Source organism: Mirounga angustirostris, unplaced genomic scaffold (assembly GCF_029215605.1).
Source record: "Mirounga angustirostris isolate CCGP_5_RB_7025 unplaced genomic scaffold, mMirAng1.0.hap1 SCAF_5, whole genome shotgun sequence".
Lineage (NCBI taxonomy): Eukaryota > Metazoa > Chordata > Mammalia > Carnivora > Phocidae > Mirounga > Mirounga angustirostris.
In genome coordinates, this window is record NW_026991713.1 from 179,084,887 (window position 1) to 179,110,059 (window position 25,173).

General features: G+C 60.6%; 1 protein-coding gene across 5 annotated transcripts in view; it reads right to left on the reverse strand.

The window, feature by feature from the left end:
* ELFN1 (extracellular leucine rich repeat and fibronectin type III domain containing 1) overlaps nt 1-13,851 on the reverse strand; it is a 66,899-nt gene extending 53,048 nt beyond the window's left edge. For 2 of the 5 annotated variants that reach the window (XM_045872211.2, XM_064593424.1), the window contains exon 1: nt 13,613-13,851. The gene's annotated coding sequence lies outside the window, so the exon portion shown is untranslated. Of the gene's footprint in view, nt 1-9,566; nt 9,716-10,115; nt 10,357-13,170; nt 13,317-13,612 lie in introns of those variants that run through there. The other 3 variants (XM_064593427.1, XM_064593425.1, XM_064593426.1) reach the window with 3 other exon arrangements.
* Between the last annotated feature and the right edge of the window lie 11,322 nt (nt 13,852-25,173).

A 25,173-nucleotide genomic window follows, 5' to 3' on the forward strand; every position in this document is an offset into this window, starting at 1 on the left:
AAAAGACCCAAATGTAAGAGCTAAGACTATAAAACACATAGAAAAAAAAATAGAGGAAAATCTTGGTGACCTTGGATTAAGCAAAGAATTCTTAAGCACCAAAAATGTAAAAGAAACACAGTAAAGGGGGAAAAATGGACAAAAGCAGACTCTAGTATAAATAAAAACTTCTAAAAGCCACCTTTAAAACACTGAAAGATGAGCTACGACTGGGAATAAGGTATTTGCAAGTCATATTTCTGATAAAGGACTTGTATCCAGAATGTATAAAGAATTCCCTCAATAATTTTGAACATTTTGAAACTCAATAAGACAAACCCATTAACTTGGCAAAAAGATTTCAATAGAAACTGTATCCAAAAAGTAATATGAATACTTAATGAGTGCATGAAAAACGTTCAACGTCATGCATCATTAGGGAACCTTGAACCAAAAGCACCGTGGGACACACTGGCCTGAATGTCTACCACGGAAAGACTGGCATCACCAAGGGTCTGGAAAATGCCGAGGAGCTGGGACCCTCACGCGTTGCTGTGGGAATGTAAGGTAGCGCACCCGCTTGGGAAAACTATTGACCGCATGTTAACAATGTAAATATAAACTTACCATACGATGTTCCATTGCAGGGACCCTGCCCGAGAAATGAAAACACACGTCCACACCAAGCCTCTACACCAAAGAAAGCAGCATTGTTCACACTCGCCCCAAACTCCACCTCATCCAAATGCCCATAATCGGTGTACGGATAAATGAAACTCGGTATAGCGAAAAATGGAATCCTATTCAGCACCAAAAGTAAACAAGCTATGATCCCGCGCTGCAGGATGCGCGAACCCGAACCTGGAAAACGTGGAAGAAGCCACACACAGAAGACCACACGCTGTAGGATTCAACTGATGGGAAACGTCCAGAAAAGGTGAGTCTACACAGAGAGACGCGGGTCCATGCCAGGGCGGGAGCTCGGATGGATGGGGACCTCTGGGGGGATGGGCTTGTGGCCATGTCGCGCACCTCCGTTAGTGCGCGGAAACCACAGAGGAGGCCCTCGGGCAGGCTCGCACACCTCCAATGTCACGGTAGGTGAACGATACCTCCGTCAAGCGGCTGAAGAAGGACACGCTACACGCACGCCACTCGGCCTCTGCTTGACCCGGCCTTCCTGACCACCACAGTCCCTTCAGAACACCATACAAGCCCCCAAGGCCATCAGCTTCTGCCGCCCTGTCCCCCTTAGGATTTCACTCCAACCTGACCTAGGGGTGATTTCCCTACGACTTTGGCTGCTTCCCCACCATCGAACTCCACAGCTGCCTCGCTCCTGGACTCCTGCTGACTGTGTCCGACAAAGAACTCTGGGCAGGAGTGGAGAGGGGGCGGCCTGGGCCCCACGAGCCCGTCCCGCGGCCCCTTGCCCAGGGCGGGCCCTGGGTCCTCTGCATCGAGGGCCAGAACCAGCTCCAGGTTGGCAATGGCCACTGACTCTTCTCCCTCCTCCAGGAGGCTCAGCTGACCCATCTGTAAAATGGGCAGAGGGCCGGCTGGGGTGGGCTGGGGTGGCGGGTGTCTGTGACAGGCAGGTCCGGGCTCTGGTGAGCAGGGAGCCTGGCCCAAGTTCCCAGTTTGTGCCTTGGTCTGTTCGTCTGTGGAATGGGCACACGGTCCCTCCCTCCCTGGCCATATGAGGATGCCGGGGGTGCTGGGACGGCTGCACACGGCACAGGACCGCGGCGCATGTGAACCATCCCAGCTCAGGGGGTGTGAGTTTCGGTGGTTGCAGGAGCCCCACTGAGACGGAGGTTGGGGCCGGCGGGCAGGACAGGAGCCGAGGGTCCCGAGTGGCAGGTGGGGGGCAGCTGAGGAAGCCAGACAGATGGGGCCAAGCACCGGGGGTCGGGTCCCTGCCCCTCCCAGCCTGGTCCCCCAGCTGGAGCAACCCCAAAGCTCTGATTCTGAAGCAGAGTCCAGCTTCCTCCTTCCCACCAAGTACCTCCCATCTCCTGTCCCCGCAATGGGGGTTTTCTCCCTGAATTCAGCATTTCCAGACATTTCCCCTCAGAGGAGGGTGGGACCTGGAAGCGCTTCTGGCCTGAAATGGCCTAACTTGGATCCTGGCACCTCCCAGCTGTGTGACCAGGGAGGCACAGGGGCCATGGAGGGTCTGGGCTTCCCACTGCCCCCCGCCTTCTGCAGCGGTGAACACGACGGGCCCTGTGTGGATGGCGTGCTCCCCTCCAGAGCAGCAGGCCCTCTGCCTGCCCACCTCCCACCTGTCTACCCCGGAGGCCCCGCGAGGGCACGGCCTGACCCGGGACCCTTGGCCCTTGGCCCCAGGTTCTGTGCCACGCCTGGCCCGGTGAAGGTGAACCCCCTACCCCAGCCGCACGTGCCCACCCGCACAGGCCGCCCACAGGAGCCCTCCTCCCAGCCCCACCAGAGAGAAACACATCCCTGTGTGTCAACACGCACGGCGTGAGCACACCCGGGCGCGTGGGCCTGCTGGAGCATGCCCAGGGGTGCACAAGGACGTGTGAAAGCCCCAGCACCGCGTTCACTGCACAGGAGGGTGTGAGACGGAGGACGTGGCTGTGTCCTGCAGTACGCATCCTCAAGAACACCAGCGCCCGTGCCGACGTCTGCAGACTCGTCCAGGCTCGGGCGTGAGGCGTGTGCGTCCCCACACCTGTGCCCGAGTGAGCGCCAGATGCAGGTCTGCACACGGGAGAGATGAGAGCATGCGGGGCCCCTGCACGTGCACATGAGCGTGGGAGAGGCTGCGTCCAGGAGTGGGGCTGTGTGTAAATGCGGCTCTGTGTGCGTGTGCACACGCGTGTGCGTGCGTGTGCCTTGTGCCCGGCAGAGCGTGGGTGCCTTCGCCTCCCGGGCGCAGCTGCCCGCTCCAGCCCCGACGCGTGTGGATTAAGGCCCGTGGCAACACCGGGTTTCTGGTGAGTTGTTTTTCTAAAAAGCTGTCTCTGGCGAATCACATTCCTTCAGACCTAGCATGTTCTTGCTCTGCAGGGACAGCATAATGAGGACACCAAAATAAGCCCGCGTCTGTCAGACGGCAGACGCCTCCGAGGCCCGCGTCTGGCCTGCCCTCCTCCCCCAGGCCCGCGGGCACGGGCAGTCCGAGCGGGGGGCCTCTGGGAGCCCCGGGAGCCCGACAGGCACCCTTCATTTTATACCTTCGGTCTGCTCTACTGAGTTTGCAAAAAATAAAAAAAGCAGACAACAAATTCATTTCCCAGAGTCTAAGCCCTGAGCCTGAGGACGCGGACGGGAAGGTGCCCTTCGTCGGGCGACGGCCATGGCACACTCCTGACTCCAGGAAGTGGAGGAAGCAGCTCCCCCAGGAGGGTGTGGTGCATGTGTGAGCCCATGCACACGCACACATGTGCACACAGCGCACGCCCCGACACACACATGCTCACTCGCAAACCCAGATCTGAGGAGCGCGTCCCCAAAAGGAAGCTCGCCTGCCGGCTGCCACGAACATTCCCTGCGCTCCACCTGCCCCTGGCGCCAAACGACCCCGGGGGCTTCCTACCCAACCGTGTCGGGGGGTTTCAGCTCCCCCAGAAAGACATCTCTGAAATGCTAACGGATGCCAAAGGGGCAAGAGGATTTGCTTTACACAATCCTGTTCTCTGCACAACACATGCCTCATTTCATAACGGATATAAATGGGAGAACGGTTCGCTTTACAGGATATTTTTCTCTATAGGAACGCAGCTCCGATTTTTTAGGCGACATCAAAACAGAGGCAGCCTGCCCGTCTCTCCATCACCAGCGCCATCAGCCTGATTTGGGCTACCCCAACTCCCAGATCGGCAGAGACTCCCAGCTGGGTGCCTCGTTCCCACTCATGCCCCTAAAATTCCTGCCTTCGCCCCCAGACAGAGGGATCCCTTAAACACAGAAGCCATCCTCGTCAAACTCCCCAGAAAGCTCCCCAAGGCAAACAGAAGGAGACCCAGCTCTTGCCAGACTGGCACCCTCCCAGACGGGGCCCCCTGGCCTCTCGCTGCTGGTGCTCGGCCATGCTGGTCTTGCCCACGGCTCTCGCACTTGCTGGTCCTTTCCCCAGCACCCTCTGTCCCTGCCTCTTTGTATGGCAGGGCACAGAGGGACACAAGGGCCGAGCCAGGGCCTCCCCGAGGAAGCCGGTTGTGGGGCTGGGGACTCCAGAAGTAGCAACTCTGTCTTCCATGGAACTCGCGTCCATTCAGACTCAACCACAGCTGGCCACCTACCCTAGCCCACCCTTCTGCTACAGAGACACACCGGGCTCCGTGAGGAGAGGCAAGCCAGCCCACAACCCCAGCCTCCTGACCGGGGCCCGTGGTACCCCAGCCCCCGACTCCACTCCCAGCCCCAACACCCGAGGACCGACTTGTGCTTTAGACCCATTTGACAGATGAAAGCACCAAGGCTCAGCCACCCCCTGACCTGCAGCCGGGTCCTTCCAGAAGCTTCTGTAGGGCTATCAGAAGCAGGGGATACCCCTCCGTGGGGATGGTGGAGGACCCGGGCAGGCTCACGAGACATATCCGGGAGGTCCCCGGCCCTTCGGGCTTCCATGTTGGTCATGAAGGAATGGGTCAGTGGACGTGGCCTTCGGGAAGGAGCAGGGAGCCAACACCCTCTCCCCGCAGCGCAGACTGCGTGTCGTCAGGGTCCCCTAGAGCCCCCTGCCTAGACGCAGTTCTCCCTGCCCCCAGAGCCGGCCGAGCCGTCCTCATGCTTGAGCGTGGGGCAGCGCCCGGTGGCCTGCCTTTGTGTCTCTGTGGTTTTTAAACTAAACGGAGCTAATGACAAGGAGGTGCCTCAGTTGGATCCTGCTGGAGATACAACCGGAATCTGTCGGTGAACAGGGGGGAGCCTCGGGCTGCCACTCATCTTCTAGGGCTCCCACTGGCCCAGGCCGACTCCCTGGCACATCTCCGGGGCCGCCCGGGCCTCCTGCCACACGGTGCCCATCTGCAGCACCACTGACGGCTCTCAAGGCCCAGGGCCTCCTAAATGCCGATTTGCTGCGGTAGCCACTGGAGGGGCAGACAGCAGAGAGCTGAGCGTCTGGGGGGATGTCGAGGGGGGCGGGCAGCCCACAGGCCAGTCTGCTATGTGCGCACCCTCACCCCCACCCCGCAGAGCGGCAGGCAGGGCCTCTGCAGCCCCGTCCGTGAGACAAGGAAGCTGTGAAAAGACCCTCTGCTTCTGCAAGGGGGAGCGGGAGGTGTGATGCAGGGCTGAGCCTGGATGCTCCCATCTGCTGACGCCGGCCGGCTGCACTATCTGGCCTCGGTCTCCCCATCTGTTAAACGGAAGGGTAGAATCAGAGGCACCATGGAGTGCCACGGACCCATACTGCCGGCCGGTGGGCTGCTGCATGGTCCCCAAGGCTCAGCCCCCCACCCTCTTCACCCTTTGCCCTCCGCATGGGTGCCCAGACTGGTCTCTACTGCCCAGACTTGTTGGGGTGCAGAGGCATTACAGATGGGGAGGCCAAACCCCGGGGCTGTGGGAGCCCATCCCCAGAGCCGGCGGAGGGAGGTGCCCTGAATGGCACCCCCAGGCCTTGGGGTGGGGTCTGCACCCTCACTGCCCAGCTGCCTGCAAAGACCCTTCTCCCAGCTCTGCTCACTGCTCCCCACAAAGGCTCCTGAGCCTAGATGTCTGCCCCTTCCTTCTGGGTCATCCAAATGCTGCCTACCGTTTAGGGGCTGGCCCGACCCCTCCTCTGGGAGCCCCCAAGCCTGAGGCAGAGCCATCCCCCAAGGAGGGGCTGGAGGCCAGCTCACAGAGGAGGGAAACCCTGAAGGCAAGACTGGCCTTCAATTCTGAGGAACTAAGGCTCACTGTCAGGCAGGAAGGGAGGCGTCCCGAGGGGGCTGAGTCAGGGACAGCACCACAGAACAGCCCCAGGGTCAGGGGCGGGGGGGGGGGGGGGAGGTGGGCTGCCACTGAAAGGCCTTACTGTGGCCTTGGCCCCAGTACTCAGATGCTGGGCCAGCCTCTGTGACTCAGTCTCCCCACTGCTCCTCCAGAGCAGGGAGCCAAGCTTTGGCCCATTTTTGACCCTAAGAAAGCAGTCAACCCTACGGGGCCCCTGCTGCCCTGGGTCTCAGTTCTTGATTAGTCTCCAAGCCCGAGGCCAGCCTGGAGGAGGCAAGCACCTCCTGCCTCCCTCCCAGGAGGATTCCAGCCCTGCTCCACCACCCCGTTGCTGTGTGACCTCTAGCTGATGCTAGACCCTTCTGGAAGAGGGGCCTGTGTGTATATGTTCCTGTGGTCATGTTTATCATCTGTGTCCCCAACAGCAGAGCCCTGTCGTGGTCCCGTCCCAAGACTCCAGGCAGAGCGCACAGTAGGTCTTCAACATGTTTTCTGAGTAAACCTTCAGGGACTCTTCCAGCTCGAACGGCTAGGAGTCTTGGTTCCTGCCCCCATATGGCCACTGGGTCCCAGGACGGTCCGTCTAACCCCTCCTCTCCCTCAGGAGAGCTTGGCGAAGCCAGGTCTCAGCCGGCCAGACGCGGGCAGGTGGGGTGGAGGGGGAGGGAGTGTCCACAGCTCCACCCCACTTCCTGCTCCCCTCCAGGGCCCGCGCTGGCACAGGGGGGCATGGGGGCGGGGGGTGCACAGGGAACAGTTGTCCCCAGCAGAGGCTATGCCTGCCTGCCAGGTAAGCCCCAAACCACCACACAGGGACAGGACCTGCCCCCACTCATTGTGCGACCTCAAACAACAGCCCGCCCTCAGTCTCCCCACACGTACAGCAGGTGCCGGGACGGATGACAGCAAGGTCCCTTCCGCGTCAGAGCTGCAGTCCCCTGCGTGGGCGGCACCATCAGCCACACACCCAAGGCCAGTGGACACCCGAGCCTCTGTTGGAAGAAATCGGAATCCACAACAAACGAAAAGGGAAGGGCGCTGTGGGGGGCACGGCGGGGATCACAGAGATGAGAAATGTATCCAATGTCCACAGCAACACCACCAACCGCTCCAGGTTCACGCCCGGAAATTTATGGCCCCATCACCGGACCCTGGAGATCTATCTCCTGCTTGTCACTCACGGGCATTTTTCATCCTGCATCCTCCCTCCGTATGTATTATCCGCCACCCACCTGGGCATCTACACGGTCTGCCTGTTTCCTGCAGAGATATACAAACACCCCAAGTCCATGCACCTCTGCTCATAAATTCCCCTGCTGTCACGGCATCCTCAGGAATAGGGTCCTCTGTTAACGGGCCCTGGGCCCCTAAGGGGGAACGCACAGCAGGTGGGGTGGGGGCTCTGGCTCCTGAGGGTTTAGAAAATCCCACTGAAATCTAGAGCGGTGTGTGTGTGCGTGAGTGCCCACACGTGTGTGCTAGAGACACACAGATGTGGGACCCAGGCAGACGGTCCCATTTGACTCCATTGATCTGAGTCACTGCCACAGTTTTGGCCTCACTAATGTTTCTCCCCTGAAACAGGTGATGCTGACGAGGAGACATTCAGGGTCCGAAGATTCAAATCCCAGAGTCTAAGAGAAGGTCCGAGCTCTGGCCCTAGGCTCTTCTGGGGACTCCGACCACCTGTTTCTTCGGGGCGGTGGGGTGGGTAGGGAGGGAGGTGAGGGCGCAGCGCCTCTCCCCAGCCCAGGTGTGGGGCACCTGCCTCCAAAGGCATTTGGAAGAATTTCTGAGCTTCCCGGACAGAGTTCTGTGGGGGTGATGAGGAAAGGGACATTGTTCTTCCTCCCTTCCTCTGGCCACAGGGGCAGGCACTGACCACATCCCACCCCTCCACCCCAACCCCCCTTTGCCAGGCCTTCAGATGAGGCGCCTATCCTGGCTTTTAAGAATCAAGAATTGCTTTCTCTCGGCAATTCTACACAGGCGACCGGCCTATCACCACCAGGAGGGCTACACGGCTGTCCCCAGGAAAGGGTCCAGCTGATACGGGGAGGGCATGGCTCCCAACCTTTCTGATTCAGAGGTCGTCTGTCCACTGAAAGGTGTTCAGACCCCCCCCCCCCACCGCCCTGCTGCATGTGCCCAGGAATACAAGGGACCAAAGTGCTGGCTGGGGTCCTGGCCTGTTTCCAACCCCCTAAACCCAGAGTAAAGGTGGGCATTCCCTTCTGACAAGCCCCATTGTCTGGAGTTTGTCCCTCTAGCTCTGGGTATTTCTCCTCTTCTGACAAAGTGGGGCACAAGCCTGGCATGGGGCAGTGATTCTGTTCCCTCCCCACCCCCGAAGGCTGTTACAAGCTGAAAGCTGCAAGGACCCAGGGCAGAGGAGGCCAGGGGGCTGGCTAGGTAGGGAAGATCAGAGTCTCTGTGGCTTAAAACACAGCCCCATTTTCTCCTTCCTTCTCGGGGCTGGGCAGAGGCTGGGGTCTCTTTGGAGAATGGCCCCGTTTAAGACAGAATGGAGAGGTTTGCCGTTCTAACTCCCTGCACTCTGCACACTTCTAAAGCTCCTGTTCCCAAGGCTCGTAGGATCTGAGACCCGGCGAATGTTTTCTGCACAGCCCCCAGCCCCATATAGCAGGTAAAAGGCAGATATAGCTGCATCCAAGCAAGGGCTCCATGATGGACCGGCCCAAAGAGAAGCAGCTCACACCTGAGGCTTTGCTGGGCAGTGCAAACCTGGCTTGGTCTCCCAAGCCTGGAGGAGAGGCCTCCGGGGCCCTCCCAGTGCTAAGCCTTCACGGTGGTGTTTCCTCCATAAAGTACACATTATCATCATACCCCCATTTTACAGACGTGAAAAGTGAGGCTCTGGGAGGTAACCCGCCCCAAAGTCATGCAGCTGATGCTTGGAAGATTCTGATTTTGATGCCAGAGGCCCTCGGGGTCTGTGTCGAGGGGGAACACCTGAAAGGGACCCCACCCTGGGCTGCAAGCAGGTGATTCGAAGATTTTAAAGGATCGAAAGCGGACTCCTGTCTTTAGAGGCAGATTGGGGCGAGGGAGCCCAGCAGCACCTCCCAAAAGCCATGACGATGAGAATGGGTCCAAGGTCGGGGGAGGGGTGGAGAGTATCCACCAAGTTCAGAGGCAAAGGCCCCCACCCCCACGCCAGGGCTTCAACTCCCGGGCAGCGACCTCGGAATGCGGCCCCTCCCCCGAGTGCGGCCGGACCCGTCCGGGCGCCGGGTGGGGAGGAGCGCGACGCCGGGGGGGGGGTGCCGCGGACACCGACAGGGGTCGCGGACCCAAGGCCGCGGAGGGTCGGCCACAGGGAACAGCAGCAGCTCTGGGGCGCAGGACCCGGCGCGGACGGCGAAGGGGGCCGCCGAGGGGAGAGAGGACGGGGAAGGGACAAGGCCACCCGAGCAAGCAGTGGTGCGACGGGCAGCAGCGACCGGGGGCGGCAGCGGGACCCCAGCCCGGACCCCCGCTCCGCCGGCTGAGCCGCGCGCGCGCTCCAAGTTCCTCCAACTTTGCCCGCCGCGCTCCGAGGGCGCACGGGGCTGGGGGCGCAGGGGGAGCGCGCGGGGTCTGGCGGGGTCCCGCGCCCCCAGGCCGGGCGCCCGCCGCGCTCGGCCTCGGCCCCCGGGCGCCGCGCTTACCTGCCGCCGGGCCGCGCTCCCGGGCTGCGCCCGCCGCCGCCGTCCTCCAGGCTCTAACTTCGCTCCGGGGATTGAGATTCCTCCCCAGCTTCGCCCATCGATCCGCGCGCGGCCCCGCCCCGCCCCGCGCCTCCCCCCGCCCCTCCCGCGTCCGCCCGCCCGCTCCCGGCGCGAGTCCGGCTCCGAGCCCGCGCCCGCCCCGCTCGCCTCCCTCCCGGCCGCCGGGCGGGGGATGGGGGCGGGGGGAGGGGGCAGGGCGGAGGGGTACTAGAAAGCACAGGAGGGCTGGTTTCCTCGCGGTCCCCTCCTGCCCTTCCTCCCACATTCAGGTGGGGGCGGGGGGCAGCGCGCGACAGCTGTGATGGCCTGAGCCACCCGCGACCCCCGCCACATGAAGCCAAGCCAGGGCGTTCGCAGGCCCGAGTGGGCCCGTCGGTCCGGCCCTCGTTGGAGAAGAGGAGGATCTGGGGGCAGAGAGCGCGGGGGGGGGGGGACAGGCAGAGTCGCCCCCTCTTCCCAGCCCTGGCTCCCCTTCCTTCCCTCACTCACCCCCACCTCTGGGATGATTCCGAGGGTTCTCGCACACTCTTCCCGCTTAGTTTGACCCTCACAACCTGCGTGCGGAAGCCCCTCTTCCCGCATATTACAGGCGAGGAAACTGAGTCAAGAGAGGCCTTGACGTTTGCCCCACGTCACACAGCCCATCCAAAGCAGAGGCCGAGGGGCAGCCTCGACCCCCACGACGGAGCCTCCCGACCCCTCCGGACTCCTCGCTGGAGCCGGGCAGGCCTGGGCATGCCCCTCGGCCAGCCGGGTTCCCAGCTCAGGGCCCCCTTGCTTGTGTCCCCGCCCGCGCCCGCGCCCCCTCCCCGCTTCCTGTCCCCCGCCCGCCTATGATTCCCGGCCTCAGTACCCCCGGCACGCTCTCCGCTCCCCGCCAGCAGCTGGGCAATTCACCGAGCATACAAAAGAGTTGACTCAATTCAAAGGCAGCAAATCAAGATAAATCCTATAGTGTGTGGGGACCGGAGAGAGAATGTGAATGAACGTCCATAGCACAAGCAAGTCCTATATGGACTGGCAAGCCCCACCCCCCAGCCCTGCCTGGGCACAGAAGGCTGACCAGGAAGGGGGGAGTGGGTTCTGAGCTGCCCACCCCTTGCCAGGCCAGAATTTAGGGATTTAGTGCTTTATGGCCCCCTCCTACCTGTCTGTTGGAGCTCCATTGAGGGTGGATGCATAAAGGGGGTGCTAGGACAAAAGCCGGTGTGCCCCCATGATTATTTACAAGAACGGGGGAGGGGGGGAATGTGGCCCAGTCACATATGGCTCCAGGATCAGGACTGAGGCATGGGGGAAAAGGCTGTTGGGCCATTTAGGGCATCTGAGCTGTATGTAGCCTTTCTCCTTGGGCTGCCCCCTACTCACACCCCTGGTCCCAGCAGGTGCAGGCCAAGGGCAGGCCCCTGCTTATCATCAAATAGGTACTGCAAGCCTCAAGATATGCCAGGCCTGGGCACAGGGCACCGAGAGGGTGGTGACAAGTCTCCCCTCTCCTCCCTGCCGTTCACGAGGCCTTTCCAGCTGCAGCTTGGAATGGGGGCCAAACTGGTCCTCCCCCAGAGGCAACCCTGGTCACCTTAGTAGGTTCCAGAAAGCAACCTTCCAGCCTCTGGCCTCACTCTGCAAAGAAAATGCACAGCAGTGATCCGAGATCCCCGTGCAGCCTTTCTTAGGCAAACCCCTGCCAGTGGTGACCGACCCCCTCCCTTTCTGATTGATTCCCCCAGACTCTGGAAGGATCCGGTAGGCTTTTGATGCACGTCTCCAGTGTGCCAGGGACTGTGCTAGGCGCCTGCCCAAATTTATGTCGCGACCTTCTCACTACTCCCCTGTAGCAAGGGCTATGAGCCCATTTCTGAGGCGTGCAAGCAGAGGCCAGAGGCCTCAACACGCCCTTGACCCACACTGGCCGACCCCGAGGCAAGTATGTGTGCGCCTAGGGTCGGGGCTCCAAGGAGGGACTCAGAGGTCAATGGGGGGCTGGGAAGGAGGCGGGACTGAATTCCTCGCGGGAAGGTCCCCACAACCGGAGGATCCGTGGGCAGGCGCAGAGAGCAAAGCCCAAAGTTGGGGGCGCAGAGGATGAGAGGCGGGGCTGAACGGCCGGCGTCGGGGTCCTTGCCTCTGCGCCCCCCACCCCGAGCAGAGGCTGCGCCCTCAGGCTGCGACCTCGTCCCTTGAGTCTCAGCTGGGTCGCCCCTCCCCCGTGGCCGCGCCGATTGGCGGTCTGCGTGTAAGTCATTAAATCTGTTACAGAGACGCCGGCGCAGCCGCGAGGACATCTGTTAGGGACCCAGGACCGCGATCCACGCCCCCTACCCCACCCCCAGACCCAGAGCAGAGGAAAGGATGCGACACCTCGCTCACCAAAGCTCTGAGATTGCCGAGCGCGGCAAGCGAGCGCTGGAAGGCGTTGGGGTCCCCGAGTTAACGGAGGGGGCGGGGCCGGCGGCCAGCCCTGGGGGACAAAGACCCCCAAGCTGCTTGGGAGCTGGGCTCTGCAGATGAGCAGACGGGAAGAAGTATTCCATATTCCCCGCCCCCCAAATCCTCAAATCCACTCAAGCTCAGATCTGAGTGTTGGGATGGGGTGGGGGGAGGAGGCGGAATCCTCCTGGGCCTTCGGGGGTGTGCGGAGGCGACGCTGGAAGGGAGGCCACCAGGGCATTGCCTCCTGCCTGCACAAAACCCTCTCCGGAGCTTCGCGAGTCCCCTCTGCCCTCCACACCTCCCCAAGGCTGCCCGCGGCGACCACCCCACTCCCCACTGCCCCTTAAATGGGGCAACGACCAGCCTGCGGGGGGTGGGGTGCGAAGGTATCGCGCGCCGCTGTGTAGGTTGGGAGAAGAGGCGCTGATGGGAGGAAGTCCCCACTCATCCCTGGCAGTCTGGCCCCAGGAACCCCACACCCAGCCAGCTGAGGAGGTCTCTGTTGGGGACTGTGCTCCGATCGCGCCAATCTGGCCCGGCCCCCGACTGACGGGGCGGCCACAGGCCACACCGTGCAGTTTAGGAAGAGAAAAAGTTGGGGGGTCGACACCCGAGACCGGGATGGAAAGACTGGGAAGAGAGCGGGGAGGGGGGGCGTGGAGGGAAGAGCGACAGGATAGAGACGATAAGAGCCGGGAAGGGAGCCAGTTCTGGGCCTGGGGTCCCGCCCCACCCCGCAGCCAAGCCCAGCTTCGCAGCTTCCCGGGCCTGGAAAGGTTCGGGTCACAGGCGCCTATTAATAGCAGCGAACCGGGTCCTCCCCGCGGGCTGGGCAGCTGCGGGCAGAGCCCGGAGAACGGAGGGGGGGCTGTCCTGCAACACCCCCTCCAAGGGCTCCAGAGGCGCGGGGCGGAGTGCTGCTTCCCCCATCCTGGCTGCGCGAAGGCTAGGCGCCTTTAGTCCGCTCCCTGCCCGCCCTCCACTAAGAGATGGGGTTCCAGGCTGGGGGGGCAGTCCCGGGGCCAACTTGGGGCGCCGCGGCTACCACCACGCACTCGCAGGCAAGACCACCCCGTCCCCCCTCCCTGCCCAGCCCGCCCTTCGCTCTCACAGCGCTCAGGAAAGTTTCGGGGTCCCCGAGGCGCCTCCTGGCCCGAGGGGTCCGGAGTCCCGGGCCTTCGGGCCGCGGCGTCGGGGAGGGAAGTTTGTCCGGCCGGCGCTCGGCGACCGCTAACTTCGGGTGCGCCCGCCTCGGAACCCAGGGTGTGTGTGGGGGGGCTGCCCCTAAACCGCGGACCCAAGGCGCCGCAACCGAAGCCACACGGGCGGGGGGGACTCGGCCCCGGCGCGGACGCCCAGGACAGGGCGCAGGGGCTGGGTGGCCCGGGCCGCAAGAGCCGCCGGGGGCCACGCGCCCGCCCCCACTGCCGCCCTGGAGAGCATCTTCCCCGCCTCCCCCAGGGGCGGGGACCCACCAGCCCCGCGGCTGCGGCAGAGGGGACCCTCGCCCCCGCAGCCCCGCGCAGCCCCTCCCCCCACCGTCCCCCTCCTACCTGGGCCCGGGTGCGGGCCGGGGGGCGCCCCCGTCTCCGGCGAGCGGAGCGCGCGCTCCCAGGTCCCCGGAGCGCGGCGGCGGCGGCGGCGGCGGCTTCCCCTCCTTCCTCCTCCTCTTCCTCCGCCGGGCTCGCTGGCTCCAGACAGATCTCCTCCCCCTCGCGCCCTGCCCGCCCCTCCCGGAGCCCGCCGGGCTGGGCTCGGCCTGCGACCGGGAGCGGAGCGGAGCCGGCGGGAGCCGGGCTGCGGCGCTCACTGCGTCAAGCGCGGGGCGAGCGCGGGGCGGCGGCGGGGACCGCGCGCTGCGAGCCCGGGGCCGGCCGGGCAGGCGGGGCAGCGGCGGCTCCGGCTCCGGCTCCGGCTCCGGCTCGGGCTCGGGCGCGGGCGCGGTCTGGGCGGCCGCGGCAGCGCCGAGATTGTAGCACATTCTTTCTGAGCGTGATCGAAGGTTTCCTGTAGGAGCCGGAGTGGGGAGGGCTGCAGGAGGGGCGGGGGCCGCGGGCGGGGGCGGCCGGAGGGCGGGCGGCGGTGTGGCTCCCGCACGTCGGTGGACTGGGGGTGTCCCGAGGGGGCTCGGGAGGGGAAGGTGGATCACGGCGTGAGGGCGGCGTGGGGAGCCCAGAGGCTGCCTCTCCCCCTCCTCCTGGCCCGCCCCAGGCCCCCACTTGGAGCAGAAGCCCCCGAGGTCTAGCAGTCGAGACTTTGGGAGGCGACGGGAGGTGGGCACCGGGGACGGAGGTGTGCACGCGCGTGCGGACACGGCCGTGTGCACACACACCCGGGAGCCGCGTGAAAGTTGACCTGAAGTCGGACCCTGTGTGGGCGCGCGCGTCCGCGAGTGCAAATGCACAGCCCGCAGGGGCGCGCGTATCCGGGGACGGGGAGGGCTAGGCACGTGGGGGGGGGGCGAGAAGGCAGGCGGTCGGGGCCTCAAGGACTTGCCTCCCCCAGATCGTTGACCTCCACCCCCACCCCTGCCATTGCTCGCCCCCACCTTCGGCTGGGGAGAAGGTGGGGCGCGGGATCAGCCAGGCCGCTTCCGATTCCCGGAAGGTTCCGTTGGGCGGACTTCCCTCCCGCCGATCCCCCTTCCCCTTCATTCGCCTCCGGAATACCCGGGGGTCCGAAATCACTCGGCTGGCCTCTAAACTGGGTTCTAAGTCCGCAGCCCCCTAGACGCCCCGAGCCCTCACCCAGCGGCCACACCGCCCGCCGCGGCTGCCACTGCCCACCGCCCCTGCCCCAGCTTGCGGCTTGCGCCCTGGGTAAAAATTCCAAACCAGGCTCAAGAGCGCCCCCGCCCGGCACGGCCTGCGCGCCGCTTCCCGAGCTGCCGCGTTGGAGCTGCCGAGTGGGTACCCGGCGGGCGCGGGGCGCGACCCCCGGACCCCGCCCCTGCGCTGCGCACCTGCGGCGCGGTCCTGCCCGGGCGGGCGAAGGGAGGCAGAGGCTACCGGGCCGGGCTGCGCGCCTGCGAGAGCGCGCGCGGCAGAGGGGAGGGGGCTGTTGGAGGGCGAGGGGGTTTTCCCCGAGGGTGCCCTTCCCTCACGGAGGAGGCCAGAGGCCGGGTGGGAGTGGCGCGTGAGGCTTCGAGCAGCCGGGCCGAAGGCTGTCCCGGCCGAGGATGGGCGCGGGGCTCCGGTCCGGGTCCAGTCCAGCCGCCTTTCCGCAGCCCATAAACTCCATCCAGCCTGCGGTGCCGGGCGCCCACCCTCCATGCTCCTCCCATCCCACCCCGCGGCCTCTGCCAAATTCGAGGTTCCTGCAGGCGATACCCGAAAGGGGGACAGTGCGGCGTGGGGGTGGGGGGGATGCCACCAGCTTTCCCCTGGATTCTTGGACCAGAGGATGATGGTCAAGGACGGAGCCGCTGTCTGGGGCTGTGCTGTCCTTGAGTCCAGGCGCAGGGGCCCTCAGACCTCCTGGGAACGGGAGGTGGGGACAGAGGCAGGCCTCGGGGTCTCTCTCCCCTAGGTCCCTAATGGAGGTGCACTGCCGCTTTGTAGCCTAGGTCAGCAAGCAGCCCCTTTTCCCCTGTCCTCTCTCCCCAGCGCCGCCAGGGCCTTGAAAGTCCCTGACCTGGTTCCCCAGGAGCCGAGCTCCTGCCTGAGGGGGGCTCTCCTGCCGGACATTCAGGCCTTTCCTGGGCTTCATCCCCTGACTGCCCCTCCAGCTCCTTGAGACGTTGAAATATGCCCTTGTTTTCTCAGGGAGGGCAGAGTTGGGCTGCTGCCCCCCAAAAGCCCAGACACCCCTCAAGGTGGGAAGGGGGGACCCCAGGGCAGACCCAGGGGAGGAGGTTGGAGGGAGTCTTTCTCTGGGCTAAATAAAGCTGGAGCCTGCCCTCCCTCCGGGTGTCTGCTGTGAGGCAGGATCTCTGTCTCCTCTCTCAGACACCCCTCTCCTCCTGAAAGTCCCCACACAGCCTCTGTTGTAGACACACACAGCCCTGACCTCACCCTGCGAGCTAGGAGGACAGCCGGATGGGGAACACCCTGGCACCCCCTCCCACCCTCACAGCCCGGCTTTCACCTGCTGCTGCTGTAGCCGCTTGTAGGGGCGTCCTGCTCCGTGCCCCCCCAGGCCAAACACCTTGCCCTCACACAGGCTGGCACACCCACGTGGAATTGTAAAATTCAGCCCCACGTGTCAGGCACGTGCTTCCTGCTTGCCTCCATTCAGTTGGGCCCCCCACAGCCACCCTTCAAGTGAGCACCATTCACAGCTCCCATTTGCCAGGGAGACCACGACTCAACAGGAACTGGGGCAGCAAGATTCTTGCTGTTATTAAAACCAACCCACCGCCCTCTGAGGACACCGCCCCGCCCCCCGCCAAGCTCTTTAGGGAGAGGCAAGCTGAGCAAGGAGGGCCCTGGAGCTCTGGGGCTGCCACCTTCCATCTGTGTCTGTGCCCCTGGTTGCCCTGGGATTCCCTAGCCAAGGACTCGCCACACTGAATCTTCCACCGGACTGTGAGCTAGCTCAGGGGAGCAGGAGAGTCTGACTCACCTATGAGTCCCCGTGCCACACACTGGACCAGCACAGAGGGGGTGACCAAGCATGTTTTCAGAATAAAAGAGGACTGGCTACAGGTCTCTGCACCCCTGTGGTCGAGTCTTCTCTCCTCTAAGGATGGCCTGGCTGCAAGTAACTGATCCAGGGGGTCAATCAGTCACCAGAGGGTGTGCTTGGACGTGGGGCAGGGACACAAGTGTCTGGGATTCATGGGGACCAGAACCCTCCCCACACCTATCCTGAAAAATGGTACTCAGAGAAAAATAGTGACAATCTCTTCCTGTGCCCAGAGTTTCACGGTAACAACGAACATCCATAGAACCTATGAAAGAAACAATATGGCTAACTTATATCCCAAGCAAAGAGCCAATGTCCCCATATATAAAGAGCTCTTACAAATCAATAAGAAAAATACCCAAGAGGAGAAAAACTGGTCAGAGGTTATGAATAGAAAAGGAAATGGAAAGAATGCTTTAATGTACCAAAAAGGGCCCAGTCTCACACTTAACAGCAGAAATGCAAATTAAAACTACTTTGAGAGATTTTTCACTCATCACATGGGCAGAATAAAAAGCTTAATAACTCACCCTGCTGCAATAATGTGGGGAAGCAGACATTCTTGGAACCTCTGAAACAATGTCAAAATTCCAAATACACATACCCTCTGGCCCAGCATTTACTTCTAGGAATCTGTCCTCCAGATACTGCTCACAATTGTGAAAAATGATATAATTCTGTGCACAAGGTTATTCACCGAAGCACTCTTCGTAATAGCAGCGGATCGGAAAGATCCGAAACGCCCACTGACCGCAGAGGCACTTAGCCGCATCCCAGCACATCTATTCGGATGCCTGTGCAGCTTTTTAACCCCCCTCCCCGCCCACCGCTGTTTGATTTCATCTCTGGGTATATTTGTAGGGGGAAAAAAACAAGGGGCAGATCGGTGTATGTAGTACTTTTTTTTCTTTTTTTACATTGTGTGCAAAAGGGATATAACAAAATATTTTCTTTGTGCGTGCGTGCAAAGACCAAACCGAACTAGAAACAACAACCGTGCCTCCCTCCTATAGGGAAATTGGAAGGGGGAGGGGGGCTGGGAGACATAGAGCGGAGAGAGGGAAGAGGTTTACTTTAAAATATTTTTTAATGTGTTATTTATTGTCAGATAGTGAAATTCACAGTTCTTAAGGGTTCAGCTCTATGAGTTTTGGCAAATGTACACATCTGTGTAATCACCACCCCTACTGAGATATTGAACATTTCCATCACCCCAGAAAACGAGACTGACTTTTCACTGTGTCCCCATTTGAATTTTGTACCATGTGCATACATTTCCTTTCTCAATAAATGTAAATACAAAATGAAATCTTAAAATGAAACTTTAAAATGAGAAACTGTTTCCAATTGTCACCTCATCTGGTCCCCACAGGAACAAAGGAAAGCAAATCTTCCTGCCCCGTTTTACAGAGAAGACTGAACATCAAGAGGTGACCAAGACTTGCCTAAGGAGTCCCCAAGCGGCAGGTCAGGCTCTTCTGTCCTACACCATTTTGGGGGTATAATTTACGTACCATATAGCTCACCCGTTTAAAGTGTACAATTCAGTGGGTTTTAGTATATCAGAGTTGTAAAACCTTCACTACTGTCCAGCTTTAGAACATTTCACCCCAAAAGGAACCCCCCGTACCCATTAGCAGTTACTCCCCATTCCCCGCCACCCACCCCCAACCGTAGGCAACCACAAATCTACTTTCTGTTTCTGTGGATTTGACTATTCCAGATATTTCACATCGACGGAATCATACAACGTGTGGCCCTTCTGTGACCGGCTGATCTCACTTAACACTGTAGCTTTCATGATTCATAAATGTTGTAGTGCTTATCATGATTACACTCCTTGAAATGGCCTAATAGGATCCCGTTGCATAAATAGACCACATTGTCCATTTATCAGTGAACAAACATTCAGGTCACCCTGCCTTGTGACATTACGAACAATGCTTCTGTGAACATCCACAAGCAGGGTTTTGCGTGAGTTTACATTTTCATCTCTCTTGGGGACGCACCTACACGTGTATTTGTATAGTCAGGTGGTTATCTCTTTGTTTAGCATCTTGGAAAACTCCCAAACTGTTTTCCAAAGCCCGGGCAACATTGTGCATTCCCACGAGCACTGTGTGACAGTTTCGATTTCTCTACATCCCACCAACACTTGCTATTATCTGTCTGTTTGATTCTAGCCATCCCGGGTGGGTGGGAAATGGTGCCTCTCCCTGGTTTTGATTCGCGTTTCCTCAATGGCTAATTACGTTGAGCACTTTTCATGTGCTTCTTTGGAGAAGTGCCTATTCAGGTCCTTTGCCCATTTTAGAAATTGGGTTATTCATCTTTTTATTGTTGAGATATATGAGTTCTTTATATATTCTAGGCACAAATCCCTCATTAGACGTATAATTTGCAAATATGGACTCCCTTCCTATGAGTTGTTTTTTCACTTTCTTGCTGGGATTGTTTGCAGACAAAAGTTTTTAATTTTGATGAAGACCAATTTTTTTCTTTTGTTCCTTGTGCTTTTGGTGTCACATCCAAAAAGACTTTCCTAAGACTGAGATTTACCCCTGTTTTCTTCTAAGAGTTTTATAGTTTTAGCTCTTACATTTAGGTCTTTGGTCCACTGAATTAATTTTTTCATATGGTGTGAGGTAGGGGTCCAGTTTTATTCTTTTGCCAGTGGACATCCAGTGGTCCCAGCATCATCTGTTGAAAAGACTGTTCTCTCCCCCACCAAATTGTCTTGGCATCTTTGCTGAAAAGAAAGTGACCATAAATGATTCCTCCCCCTCTACCCTCAGTTCTATCCCACTGTTGTATACTTCTCTCCTTCTGCCACACTGTCCTAATTACTGTGGGAAATTCTGACAACGGGACACGAATCCCCTGGCTCTGTTCTTCTTTTTCAAAATGGCGCTGGCTCCTTGCGGTCCTTTGCTCTTGAACCCTATGCAAAGCCCGGCTCGTGCCTCAGCCCCCCTGAGCCCCCTGATAAGGCTCAGGAATACTACCAACAAAGTGCACACTTATTAAGCACCTGCTGTATGCCGGTGCTTACTGTATGTTCACCCTTTCACGCCACGTGGGGACAGTACCATCACCATGCCCGCTTAACAGTGAGGGCACTGAGGCGCCAGGAGGCTGAGAAGCTCACCCACGGTCATATGGTCAGTGACCTGTGGCCAGGTCCCAGCAGCTTGTCCACTTTGCCTGGGCTCTTCCCAATTGCTGTTCGTATTTAATTCTGAAGGGTTTCCAGTATAAAGATAAGCTGAAATAGTTTTATGGTGAACAACCCAACCCCCTGCCCCCAGCTAGGCTGCGCACCTGCTCTACCCTGTTTCTCTCCTCCCTTCCAGGTAAGTTGCAGACATCAGGACACCTTCCCCCCTAAATAGGCAGCTTGCACAGCATGAACTGGGGATCGATATTTGTTATGGAATTTTAAGTTCTTTTGAGTGACATTTACTCATGATGAACAGTACGAGTCTCCGGGGGGGGGTTGGGGTCCAATGTTCTCACTAACGTGTGCTTTTTTGCGGCGCACACCTCTATCAAGATACGAAAATTCATCACCCCAAAAAGTTCCCCCATGCCCTGGACCCCAGAGGCCATTTGTTGTTCTGCTTGGCTGAGCAGTCCTGTGCCCTTTGGAGGCATCCCAGCCTGCCCATCCATCCATCTGGGGCTGAGCACCCGGAGCCCTCTCTGTACACCTGCCGTCCCCACCTGCTTCTCGGGGCTGCACGGCGGTCAGAGGAGACTCGAGGTGATGTTGTCTCCTTGGAAGCCAGAGGCGGAAGAAATGCACGTCTGTGTTGGCGTCTTGTATCTGGGAGAAGCCACATGATATGATGGTAGCAGGGAGAAACCAACAGATTATAAATCGCATAGCAAGTCTAATTCCGATTCTGTCAGGTCTATGGCTCTCACGGAGACCTGGGACCCAGCACGGGGGCCGCCACCAATGACCAGCCAACATTCACAGACTGAATGGCAGCGGGAGGGACAGACAGATGGGCGGAGGGACAGGGCCTCACTCCTGGTGTCCCAGGAGCTGCAGAGGTGGGGTGGGAAGGTGGCCTCCTCTCTGTCCTGGAGGGCCTCACACCCCTTGTGCATGGAAGGCCAGGGACCAAGCTCCAGGCCCCGGTCACTTGCCCTCCACCCTCTGAGATTCATCCTGCGGAAACAGGCCTTCATCAGAAAGTATTTGGCATTTGCAAGCTTTTAAGTGGACTGAGAGGTACTTTATTTCTTAAAAATAGTTTCAACCACCAGGATTTCCTTCCTGGGGGGGGGCGGGCGGAGGGAAGACCAACGATGTGGGGGGTGGTAGCGAATAGGTAGAGGGTCCTCCACCTTTTGGCCCCCCGAGGATCCCCAGGGCCTTCCAGAGACTCCGTGGTGGAGGCAGCCACCAGAGGTCACGTGGGGCCCAAAGCACATGGTGTCCTTTCCCTAAGCTCTCACGGGAGCTCCTCAGGGATCTGGACTCCTGGGCAGTTCCCGGCCCGCGCATACCCCTCTGCAGTCCCACGGCCTCTCCTCCCTCTGTGCGTGCCTGTCTCGGTGGCCAAATTCCGCCACCCCCTCCTTTCTTCAAGGACTCCGGCCATATTGGATGAGGACCTGCCCCGATGACTGCATCTTCACTTGATCGGCTGCAAAGACCCTATTTCCAAATAAGGCCACACTCAGACATACTGCGGGTTAGGGCTCCAGCATATCTTTTGGGAGGGGACCCCAAAGTGACCCCCATCTGGGTCACTTCAGTAGCCCTGAAACTCAACCTGCTAGTCCCATTTGATAAAGGAAGCTCAGAGATGTCAAGCCCTTTGCCCAAGGTCATACAGCCTGGACACCGATATTCCCTACCACCAGCATGTGCTGCAAATGCCAGGGGGAGATTAATTCCGTCCCAGACAACCGCGTGACCTCCAGGAGGCGGCAAATGCCTGGGGCAAAAGCTCTGAGGATCAAGTGGCAGGGAAAAGCCCTGCCCCTGACCTTGGCGCCCCCTCCCCCGTGGCCTTCCTTCCCCTCTTGAGCAGGACCTCCCCCTGCCCCAGGGCAAGGCAGCAAGGTTGCCCAGGGACTCCTGCTCCCAGCAGCCCCCCCCCCCCCCCCACCGGCCCCTTTCCCCTTCTCAGGTCTGAGACTACAAGATGGGCCCTTCGGTGCACGTAATGTTGCTCTCCCTCCCCATGCAGGTTCTCCTTGCCTCCAAAAGCGGGCCCACTCCAGCACCCCTGCCTGGCCGGGACGATGAACTGGCCTCAGGTTCTGTCCGCCTCACCCCTGAACATCTCCCTAATCTGCACACTGGAGTCCTCACACTTGCCTGGTCCAGAGACAAGAACTCAAACATCCCATCAGTGTTTAGGATGCATCTGATGCCTCAGTCCACGGAGCATGAGTCTCTGGCGTGATCCCCACCTCCAAGCATACCATTCCTGCCCCTGACCTGTGGCCTGCCTCAAGAGGTTGGTCACCACACAGAACAACTGGAGCTCCTAAGAGGGGTCTGGTCCTGTGCACAGGAGACACGAAGCACATAGATCCAGCCGTGCCTGAGGCAGGATCTAGAGACTCCCTGGGGAAGAGTGGAGGCGGGGGCTGCCAGTGTGCCCAGGATATCAGCTGCCTGGACCCAGGGGAGATTCTCTGCCTCATGCTGTGGCCCGAGCGAGCCTTCCCCAAATCCCTCCCTACCCTCAGCAGCAGCCCGAGTCCCTGGCAGGCCTTGGCCCCCACTCGCTGAACGTGCCCCCGCCCGCCCCGTAGATACAATCCTCCTGCACCTCCACCCTTCTTTGCTCCCACTCGTGCCTCCATCTAGCTAATGTGCCCTCCCACACTGTGGCTGGCTCGTCCCCTTTGTCCTCAGGACAAGCTCAGGTGTCCTGGGCTGGGCCAGGTGCCAGGCATGGCCAGTCCCCTGGGCTGTGATTGTGGGGTCAGGGAGGGCCTTGCAGGGTGGAGCTTGTTGGATCCCACTCTGGGGCCCTAGACTGTGGAAGAATGGGCTGGGAGCCTGGGGCAGGGGGGAGCAGGGGAGTCCAGAGAGCAGTGGGCTTTCCCAGAGAAGGGCCAAGCCCCCACCACCCATGAGCGGACCGCCCCACCTCCTGCTCCGTGTCAGCTGTCCTTTCCCAGAGTGCTCCTCCCCCCACCCCATGGAAGGGCCACTTACCTGGAGCCCCCACGGTGATGGGAAGCCAGGCACAAGCAGGAGGTCCCAGCCAGGCCTCCCTCTGCTACAGGAGCAAGCGATAGGTTTCCTCCAGGAAGGAGGCCAGCGCCTCCCTCCTCCCTGGCTGAGCCCCTTCTCTGGCCTGCTCTGCAGTCAGAGGTATAGAAACAAGAGCCCGGGCCGTGGCCCCCATTCACAGGCACCCCCACGCTCCTCGGCTGGGCTGGGGGCCCATGGGCCCTGAGAGCCGCCTCCAGGTCGCGGGGCTGCGATCTACAGCTGCAAGCCTCTGATCCCACCTGGAACCACTCTGGGGAGATCACTTCCTGCCGCGGACCCCAGCCCACGGCCTCAATTAAAGTACCAATTAGTGTGAGAGGCAGGATGGCGACTGGGGGCCCATCCCCGGACCCCAGAGATCGTCTCCTCCACTGCTTCCTTCCCGGATATTGTACCCTCCCATAATTATTTGGTAAAAATTCTCCCGTTGTGACACTGGCCTTTCTATGTCTCCCACTCGAGCCCCCTCACCCAGGGGGCATCAGGGCATGCTTGATTTCCTCCAGTGTCAGGGAGCTCACCACTGCTCCACCCTGGAGGCTGCTGGCTTTATGCACCTACCATGGCCCACGAGGCTCTGTCTTGGGAAGGGCTGAACACCCTCTCCTGTCCCACACAGGGTGGCTCCTCAGGCCAGCCCCTCCTGGCCCTCAGCTTATGTCAGACAGCCTGTGGTGGTGTCACCTCAGAGGCCTCCCCCAGGGCACGTCCCATGCGCCAGCCCCCCCGCACCCCCAACCTCATCACCTCCCCTGAATCTCTGCAAAGCTCCCCTGGCTCTGTTGGTCACACAGCCACCAGCATATTGCTCCTGGAGCCTGTTTCTTGGGGTGTCTCGGCTCCTCAGGCTCTGCAGGCCAAAGCCCGGGACAGACAGGCCGTGATGGACTCCAGCAGGGCGAGGACCGAGCTTTACGGCAGACCATCAGGCGGGCAGCAGATAAAACGCCTACCCTGTGGGGCACCAGCAAGATACAAAAAGCCTCCAAGGTGCCCTTTTATTGACTAGAAACCTTGTGCTTCATGTCCCACTATCTCCCGGCCTAACAGGCCGAACGCAGAGCTGGAGGAACTCCGTGTCCTGGCTGGCAGGGAGCCCTCGGCTGTGGGCCCTGACGTGGCCCTTGGTCGGGGGGGGTCCTGGTTCTCCCCACCCCGGAGGGGCGGTCCCTGTCCGCTGTCTTCCCAATGCCCTGTCTATTCCCTCTCGCTGGGGGTCCAGCAGGACGCGAGGACTCCTCACAGAGGCCACAGGCAGAGAGGGACTTGCCAGAAGCCAAATGAGGCACCGGAGGGCCAGGCCAGTGCAGGCCGGGTTCTGCCGGCACAAGGAGGGCTGCTGACCTTGACCCTAACAAGCGGCGGGGAGCGCAAGCCCGCCGCAGCCTCAGGGGTCTGTGCGCCCCGTGGCGGGATGGAGGAGGAAGAGCCCCTTGTTCCCAGAGGCCAGCAGAGGGCAGGTGTCAGGAGGGGCCGCAGGCAGCCTCAGCCCTGAGCTAGGTCCCCAGGGGCCCCCCGCGCCTGGCTGCCCCCCGCCTGGGGCTGCCCGTCACCGGCCCTCTCCAGCCTCCTCGGGCGGGGGGCAGCGTCAAGCTCGCTTCTCCTTGGCTGGCCTCGTACCGCGGGGACCACTCTGAGCCAGAAACGTCTGCTCTCAGAGGAAGCCGGGAGGAAGCACACTTTGAGCTAAATGAAGGGCCATTTCCGCTTCCAGAATAGCTGGGGCCGCGCGCGCAGCCGGCAGGCCTGGGGCTTGGGAGCCAGTCGAGGCACGCGGAGCCAGTAATTAATAAAAATGGGTAATGATAGACCATCTGTCCCAGCCTGTGCTCCGTGGTGGGGCCACGCCGAGTTCTCATTAGGCATTCCTCTGCTGTGTCCCCACAGATGTCGGTGGTGGCCGTGTGGGTCCCGTGGGAAGACGAGGTTGAACAAATTTAGGCAAACAGCATGGAGCAGGCTGGGCCCCAGCTACGGAGTGCACACAGGGTCAGCCTGAGCAGGACCCACAGGCAAGAGACCTCCATCTGTCCTCCACCCGGCAAGGTGGCACGAAGTGCAGACTGCAGCAAGGGGGGCCTGGTCCCCACCTGCTCCCTGTGTGACCTTGGACAAGCACCGAAACAGCGCAATGAGGTCAGGGCACAGCCCCAAGGACAGAGGTCAGAGAGTGCACTTGGAAGCACAGGGATGAGGGTTCGAGTCTCCCAGAGCCTTTAATTTGCTCACATGCAAGGC